This window comes from Humulus lupulus, chromosome 7 (genome assembly GCF_963169125.1).
Source record: "Humulus lupulus chromosome 7, drHumLupu1.1, whole genome shotgun sequence".
NCBI classification, from domain to species: Eukaryota; Viridiplantae; Streptophyta; class Magnoliopsida; order Rosales; family Cannabaceae; genus Humulus; species Humulus lupulus.
The window spans coordinates 188,283,293-188,293,226 of NC_084799.1; positions in this window are offsets into that span (position 1 = coordinate 188,283,293).

Sequence of the window (9,934 nt, forward strand, 5' to 3'; positions counted from 1 at the left end):
TGGAGTTTTCAATAAACCTAACACGGACTAAGTTTGAGAAATCATAAAAACCCTGGATATAAACAGGCCCGAGGCTTGATTCTTAACAGGTATAATGTTGTTAAGCTTATTAAAAACCCTGGATATAACCAGGTCCGATTCCTGATTCTTAACAGGTATAATGATATTAAGTTTATTAAAATCCCTAGATATAACCAAGTCCGATGTCCGATTCTCAATAGGTATGACGCAAATAAGCGAGCGAAATCTTGGATACAACCAAGATATCGATAAAACCTATCTCAATCTAAAAGTCAATCCCTAAGATTTTGAATGTACAAGAGTAAGGATTCATAAACATGAGAAAATAATAAACTAAGGGAAAGACAAATAGATCACAAGTTAGGTGTGTATTAAAAAAATATATTGTCATATCGAGGAGAAAAAAAACCTCGAACTAAGCCTGGAGGCAATTGTTTTGGTCCCAAGGGACTGTTACAAAAATTAAAAAAAAAACAATAAAATGGTTGAATAAAAGAGTCATTGGGATCCATCAGCACACTCCACCGAGGTCACCTCCTCATCATCCCCCTCTACAGCTCTGGAAGCCTCGCCAGTCTCTGAGGGTTCCTACGAAAACTGAATCTTGAATCTAGCAAGATACGGGTCCCACAGCTCGAGCTGCATGAAAGAGAAGTTCTCGTCCTGGTTAAAGGCCCAGCAATGGTAAATCATCTCCTCCATTTGCGATGAGGACATTGCATCTTCCTCCTTGGCCTTAGCCTCGGCCTCGATCAGCTTTGTTTTGAGTTCTTTGTTTTCGACCTAAAACTGATCTGCATGGCGACTCGCCTCCACGACTTGAGCTTGAGAGGTGGATAGGGTGGCCCTTGCAGATCGCTCGCCCTCCTAAGAAGAAATAAAAGCAGCTTTGGCAGCCTGCTCATTCTCTTGGGCAACACTCATGGCAGTTTTGGTGGCCTACTCATTTTCTTGAGCAACATTTAAGGCAGCTCGGAGTTCCTCGTTCCTGGCTTTAACATGAGCTATGCTTCAATAATGAGCCAAGAAAAACTGTAGAATAACGAAGCAAGTATAAAACATAACAAAAAAAAAGAAGAAAGGATAAGAGAGGGAAAATGACTCACAGTAAGGTTCATCCCCATAGCAGATTTGAGGACGTCTTCCGAGCTGCGCTCTTCTATGGCTCAACCGGGATCCAGACAATGGGAATCTCGCTTTGAATGCTGGCCTCACTTTGAATCACTTGAGGATGTGAGGAAGGCATGTGTTGAGGAGGAGCTTGTTGAACAATAACCGTTGTTACTGGAGCTGAGAGGAGCTCTCTTGGTGGCTGCTCCCAAGCAGTGCTAGCATATTTACCCTTAGGTGGGGACTTAGTGATACCCCTGTCCTAGGGGTGGTTTTCTTTTCTACCCATGCCTTTTCACCACGGGAGCTCCTGGTAATTCCATTTCTTCATCTGAAAAAAGAGCGAACAGAGGATTCAGTTCACAGGAGTAATGCATCAAAAATATTATAAATACAAGAAAAAGAGCAAGAATCCTACCCTCTGGGCTAGGGGAGGAATCTATTACGATCATCTCTAGGGTATTGACTGGGCTAGGCACAGCCTCCAACTCTGGGATTAATGGAGGAAGGGGGGAACCTAAAGCTATGACCTCTTGGATTCTAGGATGTTCAGCTCCTTCCTCTGGGCTGGACTCATCTACGTACTGCCTGATACTAGGGGCATACGCACCCTGGAGCAGGGAAGGCTAGAACCTATGGTTTGTCCTATACTCCTAAAAAATGGTGGATCTAAAATGTAAAGTGTTATCAACTATAACGGTGCCTTTGGGATAGCTGTGATCATAGTGTACCACCAAATGATCTACACACTGGAGGAGGTTTATGTTTAGGTTCGGTTCGGTAGGGTGACAGTTTGCGAGCTGGTTACGGTTAAATTGAATTAGCCTATAACAGACAGCATCCCGATATAACTCTCTGAAAGGGTATGGGTTACATTGGCCGGAGGGGCGGGCTGCTGCTCCAGACACAACTCACTCAGGATTGGGCCTCTGATTATCTTCAGAAGCTCGCCTTTTTCGCACAAGTGTCACCACGTTTTCTTCCTCCTCGACATCCTCATTGGCTGGCAAGGTCTCTTGAGAAGGGGGGAGCTCGGGTCCTCAGAGCTAATGTCTGAGCCTTGCTGATTAGTTTGTAAGCCAACATGGTGGCATCGTTCACAATCTGATGATAGACTTTTTCCCCGAGAGGAGGACTAGACAGGATCTCATATTGACCCCCTAGGGTCACAGACCGCCCTGTTCTTGTGAATATAGTTGCAGAAGGAGCGAACTCAGTCATAACATACAATTTTTTTTATTTTTTTACAATGAAAGTGATAAAAGTTCACGTGCTGAATTCACAAAGATAGAAGACTTAGGACGAAATATCGATGGTCGCAATTCTTGAACCCACTTGACATAAAGAATAAATCTTTATAGTCATTTGGGTGACTGGGAAGGTCGATGACGGAGGCGGAGTTTGGGAAACGAGTGAAGTAGTAAAATTCGTCACCTTGCCCTTTCTGGTCGGGACTGGCTTTGAGGCAGAAGAAGAACAAGATGTCTGCAGGAGTGGGGACCTCCCACTCGGGCCTCAGACACAAATATTTTAACCCCGCCAAAAGCCTGTATGAGTTTGGGGGGAGCTGAAAGGAAGCCAATTTAAGGTAGTTTAGAAAATCTACGAAGTATTGGTCAAATGGGAGGAAGGTACCGGCCTTCAGGTGCTCATAAATCTAGGCCCCGTAGTCATTTTGGAAAGGGGTGTAGCTCCGTTCTCCCTCAAGTGTAGGTCGGGCAATAAGACCGTCAACTCCCATCTCAATCTTGTGACTTAGCAGGATCTTGTTCACCTTCCCATGTGTCGTTATCTGAGAGACTATATGCTCAACCTCAAAAAACACTTTGGGGTCGACTACAACCTCTCTCTCCACCACAAGACCAAAGTGAGGGATGGGAGAATCAGAGGTGATCTGCTTGCCTTTATTGTTGTTTTGAGCAGAGGAGCTCGCGACATTCTTCTTCGCGGGTGCCATGATTAAGATCGCCTGACAACAAAGCGGCCTATTAGTAGGCGACCTAAGATGGTTTCTAGCTATGGTTGTAGAGGTACGGAAGATCAAAAGGTTTAATTGGTTCACTTTTGAATTTTGAAAGTTTATACAATCTAAGATTTGCCCTAGCCTCAGCGCGTGGCCCGCGCAAAATCCTAGGCCACGCGCCTCGATTTCTTAAAATTCCCAGATACTTCGGGATTCGCGTGTCAGAACCGTCAAACCCACTACTTTCCTTTTGAAAGTGGTTTAATGCAAAACTGCCTAAGGAATCGTAACCTCTAAGCTACCCAGGATTAAACCTAAAACCCCTTCGACTTCTACACCCCAAACAGGTATTCGAACAGATTTACCATTAGAATTTTCTCATAATAACCTAGTAAAATTTCCTAGATTTATGAGTACCTTATTTCTAAACAAGTCTGATTTCATTCATTTAGCCTAAACCGAATCCTATTTCCTATTTACACTTAGACATAGCCTAAACGATATTGAACAGTGAGCAATTTTCGAAGTAAAAAACTCACTGGAAAATAAAGAATTGAAAAAAAATTCAAACCAGGTGAGGAAATACTTACAGAGTATATGTTCATTCAAAAAAGATGTTGATATGTCCACAGGAAGCTCCTTGAAAGCTTCTGAAAGTCTGAAAGGTAGTAAAGGATTTTGGGGATTTCAGAGAAGAAAAAGGGAAGCTTGGATTTTTGAAAAGGAAATTTTTTGAATGCAAAGGTGGTGAAGATTCAGGACTGATCATCTTATTTATACGTAAACTACAAAATTAATCTGGGCCATCCGATTAGGTTAGTTCGAGATTCGAAGGCCAAGATTAAATGAACCATACAGCAGCAAAAAGTTGACAGGACAGTTGTCTCAGTCCTCGAAACCCGAACAAATGCCAATTGCAGGAAGCCACATGTGCAGTACTTGAATAATGGGCAGACATGATTTTATATGGTAGAAGTCTAAAAGCCCCTACTGTGCATGTCAGAAAGTGATGACATCAAGCATGAGCAGGAGCTTAGGGGGAAAATATTGTACCCTAAAATTAGAATGTATGGGAAAATAGCCAAGTAGAATATTTGGTTAATATTAGTGTTAACAGCTCGAGTTTGGGGGTTCGACATCACGATACATCCAACTTTGGACGCTCTGAGCTTACTATGAGCTAGGGTTTAGATAATCGTTAAACACTAGCTCGGGTAAGACATTCAGCTCGTGAGAACCTAGGCAGAATGCATACTGAAGGATCCCAGGAGATTTGGAGACTCCTTATATGTTCATTAATGACCAGGCTATATCACATATTTATCATTTATTATCCGAGATAGCAGGAGTATATTTATTTTGTTATAAAATCATATCACAATGTAAATGGGAATAATCTGTATTAATTATATACCTTATTTATTTATGCGGTTTATTTATGCAGTTACCCAAACCTGTCCATGGAATTCCCCTATAAATACTAGGAATGTTGGACAGGAAAATGGGAGCCATATTTTGTTTTACTGAAACTCTGTAGAAATAGAGAGAGAAAAGTAATAATATTGACTCGTGGACTAGGTAGATTTTAACTACTGAACCACATAAATGTTGTGTTTTTTCGAGATAGTGTTTACTACTTCATCACGGTGTATAATCTAGCACTGGCGAAAAATCGCGTCAACATATCATATTGAATAGTTCAATGGAAATAAATAATGTTAAATTATTTATATTTTGTGAGAATAATGTTAAATTATTTATTGATATTTTGTGAGAAAAGAAATAAAAGAAACTTTGAGGATTTTTTTTGCAAAATCTCAAAAAGAGAGTATTATAGCTAATTGGGACATTTTGTTAATATTGATAAATTGTTATTAATATTAACAAAATGAATTAAATAAATGTCAAAAGTATAATTAGTTAATTTTGAAAAGTATTTAATTAATTAAAATTATTAAATAATTGAATTAAAATAGGAAACTAAAACCTATTTTATGTCATAGCTAATTGCTTATATATACTAGTGTTATAGAATGCATTAGGTCAGATAAATTTGAAAAAGTAAAAATTCAATCCTAATATTCTATACCTAGCCGCCTACTCTCTATTAGTTTTCTCTCTAGGAATTCTCTTCTCATGTGTTGAGACTTGCCCACACAAACACTAGATTGTTTTAGATAAAGACTTGGAAGATTGTGGTATTGTTTCAAAGAGGTTTGAATTCCTTACAATACCTAACATTCAAGAAGGAAAAAAGTTAGGGAATCCAAATGGTGTAATCATTGCTCAGCTACACATCTCATAAGTACTCTAATGGTTTTATTATTGTATTTATGTGTCTCTATAATATTCACATACTTGTATGATTTTATGCTTTCTACTATGTATATTATTTTTAATATATATTTATAGGGATCATCCATTAAGACTTATAAATGAGATCCTACAATTGGTCTTAGAGACTAGGTTGCTAGTTTATGTGTTTAAATATGCTTGCATGTGTTTATTGACTTATTAATTTTAAAGTTTAATTAGATGTTACATAAAATATGATATGCATGCTTATGGTGTTTATCTGTCATAATTGGTTATAAAATTGTCCTTGTTTTTTCTTGCAAGTAGTGTTTTTACATGTGTTTTTATGTGTCATAAACCTGTAAAAATTGATGGTTGAAAACTGCTTTATTGCATAAAATGGCCATTTTGGATTTTTCTTAATTTTTATTTTTTTTCAACAGCCTATGTAATATATATTTATGTTATAATGTGTTTATTAATTTTGGAAACACATTTAATCATTTTGGAAACTTTCATTGATTATTCATTTGGATTTTTTTTTTATATACGACAACTTCTTTATAAAAAAAATAAAAAAAATGGGAATGTGTTTGTTGATTCTTTATTGCCGATTATATATAAATATATATATATATATATATACATATGTATATATATAATTTTATATGATTTTGTACCAAAGAAAATATATCTAAAGTTTTCATTTCTTGATTAACTTGTGATATTTTTTAAAAAGGGAGAATTAAATTAGTTTTGTGTTTAATTAATTACATGGTAAGATTTTTAATTGGGAAAATCTTTATGCTAATTAATTAATAAGTAAATTAAGTGATTGATTTTTTGTAATTATTTGATTGATTTATTTATTTTAGCAATTTTTTTATTTTAGAAATAAATGAGATGATGCATTATGTTTTCTAACATGCCATATAAGTTTTCATGTTAGGCACATCTAATTAATAAGTAAATTAAAAGTCATGCGTTATTATTTAGGAAATTTTTAAAAAATATGGCTTTTATGACATCACTGTGCAAACATATGAGAATTATACTTTTCTTAATTTGTATGGGAAAATTTATTAAAGAAAAAAATTAAAGTATGGGAAACACAATTACTAGGCAACTAAAATATGGAAGCTAAATTTAAAACCAAAGCATTTCAGCCAAACAGGGATACTATTTTAAATTAGCATTCCACTATTCTCTCTCTCAAACACCAGCCACACAAACCCTTTCTCTGTCCAAACCCAGCTGCACGGTTATCTCTCTCCCATCTCTCTTCTCTTTTCTTTTGCCCTAGTTGCCACCTCCCTTGTCTTCCACTCGCCTGCCTCACCATCTCCACTATCATCTATGGCTACCCACCCTCACCACCTGCGATTCACCTTAGGTACGCACCTCCATGAAACCTAGCCCAGAACACCCAGCCCAACTCCAACCATTCGAGACCCTAGCTCTGCCTGAGCCTCACCCATCCGAGACCCCAGCTCCATTCGAGAGCCCAATCTGAGCGCGGGCTCAGGCGCGACACCACCATCTCCATGACGAACCACCTCCAGCTCCGGTCGATGCGTGCCCATATCCAAAATGACGAGGTTCGCATGCAGGGGATAAGGGGTTCTAGTGGTGGTCGGAGGCGAGGGAGGAAGGTGGGTTGTGGTCAAAGGTGATGCATAGAGGTGGCCTAGACACGAACCTAAGCGGCAAAAAGGCATGCGGCAGCTAGGGTTCTTGGTGAGGGAAGTGAAGAAGATGGGAGGCTCGCATGCAGGGGATAAGGGGTTGTAGTGGTGGTCGGAGGCGAGGGAGGAAGGTGGCTTGTGGTCGAAGGTGATGTAGAGAGGTGGCCTAGACATGAACCTAAGCGACGAAAAGGCATGCGACAACTAGGGTTCTTGGTGAAAGAAGTGAAGAAGATGGGAGAGAGAGAAAGGGCTGGATCTGTTCTTTTTTTTTTTTTTCCTATCTTCAAGTCTGTGGTAACTGGTTACCTTCCCATTTTTTGTGTGTATATTTATGGAGGTAATTGGTTACATTCCCATTCTTTGTGTGTATATTTCTAGGGGTAACTGGTTACCTTCCCATTCTTTGTGTGTATATTTCTAGGGGTAGCTAATTACCTTCACATTCTGATGTGTGTGTGTATTTTTGGGTTCTTTATGATAACTGGTTACCTATGTTAGTAAAATCATAGTTACTTCTTCATCCTTTTTTTAATGAAGTGTTATTCCTCTTTTTCTTTCAAATTTGATGTTTCTTTTCATATGTAATATGAGTAACCCGTCACCCCTCTTATGGTAACTAGTTACCCCTCTTATGGCAGAAGATTACTCATCTCAGGGTAACTGATCATCCCTCCCTGTACATGTTATTTAACCTAGTTCTATGATTTTTTTTACATAACTGTCAAATATCAGTCATGTAACTTGTTACCTTACCCAGAATTTGAAAAAAGAAACGTACAATATAAAAAAAAGGAATTTTTTTTTGTAATAAATAAAAAATAATAATAAACACAATTCATATTACAAAAAAAAAATATTTTCAAAACAACCAAAGAAAAATTTAATATAAAATTAGTTATATAAAAATAATATAAAAAAACAAATAAGCTAAAAAAATAATAATCTAATTACAAACATACCTTTCCAAATTAATAAAACCTGATTAAGAGTAAAATTATGGCATAAACCAACTTTTATACAATAATATGGGAAAATAAACTCATAAAAGTGAAAATTCTTAAAAAAAAAAGCCATATTTTTGCACATTCTATTAAAAATCCCATATAAAATGTAATTTCATGTTATTTTTGCAATTGTGCTTAAATATAAGTATAATGATGACCCAATTTCTTTTGTGAATGTGGGAAAACTCAAATAAGACTTTCATATAATGTTAGATTTTATCTGGGTCCAATTAAACATGTAAAATTTAAATTTCTCTCTTGTGGGTGGTTCCACTTGTGAAGGTCAATTTGTTTAGCAGTACTAGATTGGGCTAAATCAATTGAATAACAATTAATAAAACGAATGTTCAAATTCCTGTCTTTTTAAGCTTTGTGTGGAAGTTAGGGAGCCTTAGTAGTGGGTACGACGTACTGAACACGACTCTCCTCTATGCAAGTTTGAATTTTTAAGACCCATTTACCTAAGTTGGACTTAATTGTATTAGGTTAATCTTTTAGTTTGACCTAATAATTGATTAGAAACACATTAATTCTAATTTTTGGATTAATTTTTAATGGTATTTTTAGAATTAATAGGAAAATTATAAGATATAGTTCATTGATTATTTTAACAATTTGGCAAACCTAAGTTGATAATTTTCAAAAGAATAAAATACTAAAAGATTTAATAACGAGTTTTGAAATTTTGAATTCGATCTCCACCGTTGATTTAACAAGGTTAGAGTTCAGTGGGGCCTCATGGCGCTTTGATTTTATCTCCCTACGAAAGGTGTTCACTGGACTTCTTAACATGGTTAAATTTCTTAGGATAGATGGTTATAGATAGACCTTCTATAGACTCATCCCTACGGTGATTATAGGAATTAAGTCTATAATAATCAAAATCGTGGGTCAAACTCATAAAGTAAGAGATATTTGTGACTCTCGCCTACCGGAACACATGGGTTTTCGTTACTTTGATTAGATGGATAAGTAGTTAATAAAAGTCTAGTATGTTTCATTAATTGAGATGTTTCTCTATTTCACTAAGTGAATATTTGTGACTCTTGCCTACTAGGATACATGAGTTCATGGCTAGTTAAAGTACCTAAGAAATAGAAGATAAGTGCTTTAGTATTTTTCTTATCTCAAAACATTATGTATGTTATGCTATTTCTAAAAAATTGATGAATAAATGTTTGTCAAGCAATGTGTTAATTTATACTTAATTGATAATTGTAGCTCTAGGCTTCACACCCCATGCTCTCTCTAATCTCTAAAAGTTACACTATGGTGAGAACCTCACGAAATGTTTGTCCAACATCAACACGGTGTTGATTATGGACAACATTGAGTTCCTGATAATCAAAGATATTCCTATTTTCCCAATGCAACAATCACCAAATCCTTCAAAGAGGATTGTTGATGGTGGACAGAGCAAAGAAAAGAAGGCTAATACTACCAAACATGCTCATGGAGAAGCTTCCTTAAGATTCTTCTTCGAATAGAAAATAAGGAAGAAATTAAGAAGAAAAAAAAAAGAACAAGAAGCCCACGGGCAAGGCACCAAATGCTGGAAAGCATCTTGGAGCAAGACCTGATTGTAAGTGCAAAAAAAAAAAGAGTGTTTCCAATTGCAAGGAGACTGAGAATTGAGACAAGATTTCCTGGTACTCAAGGCATATGGAACCCAAGATAATGAAATATTTGTCTTGGATGCATGTGATTTTTGAGGATGAGTCTTCAGTTTTATATCGTTGAATTAGGATCTACTAAACATGCATGTACTTTTTTACATAGCATTAGGAAAGTCACGAAGGATGAAAAGCTAAAGCTTGGAATCCGACAAGGGTTGTTCATATCAGAAAAGGTAA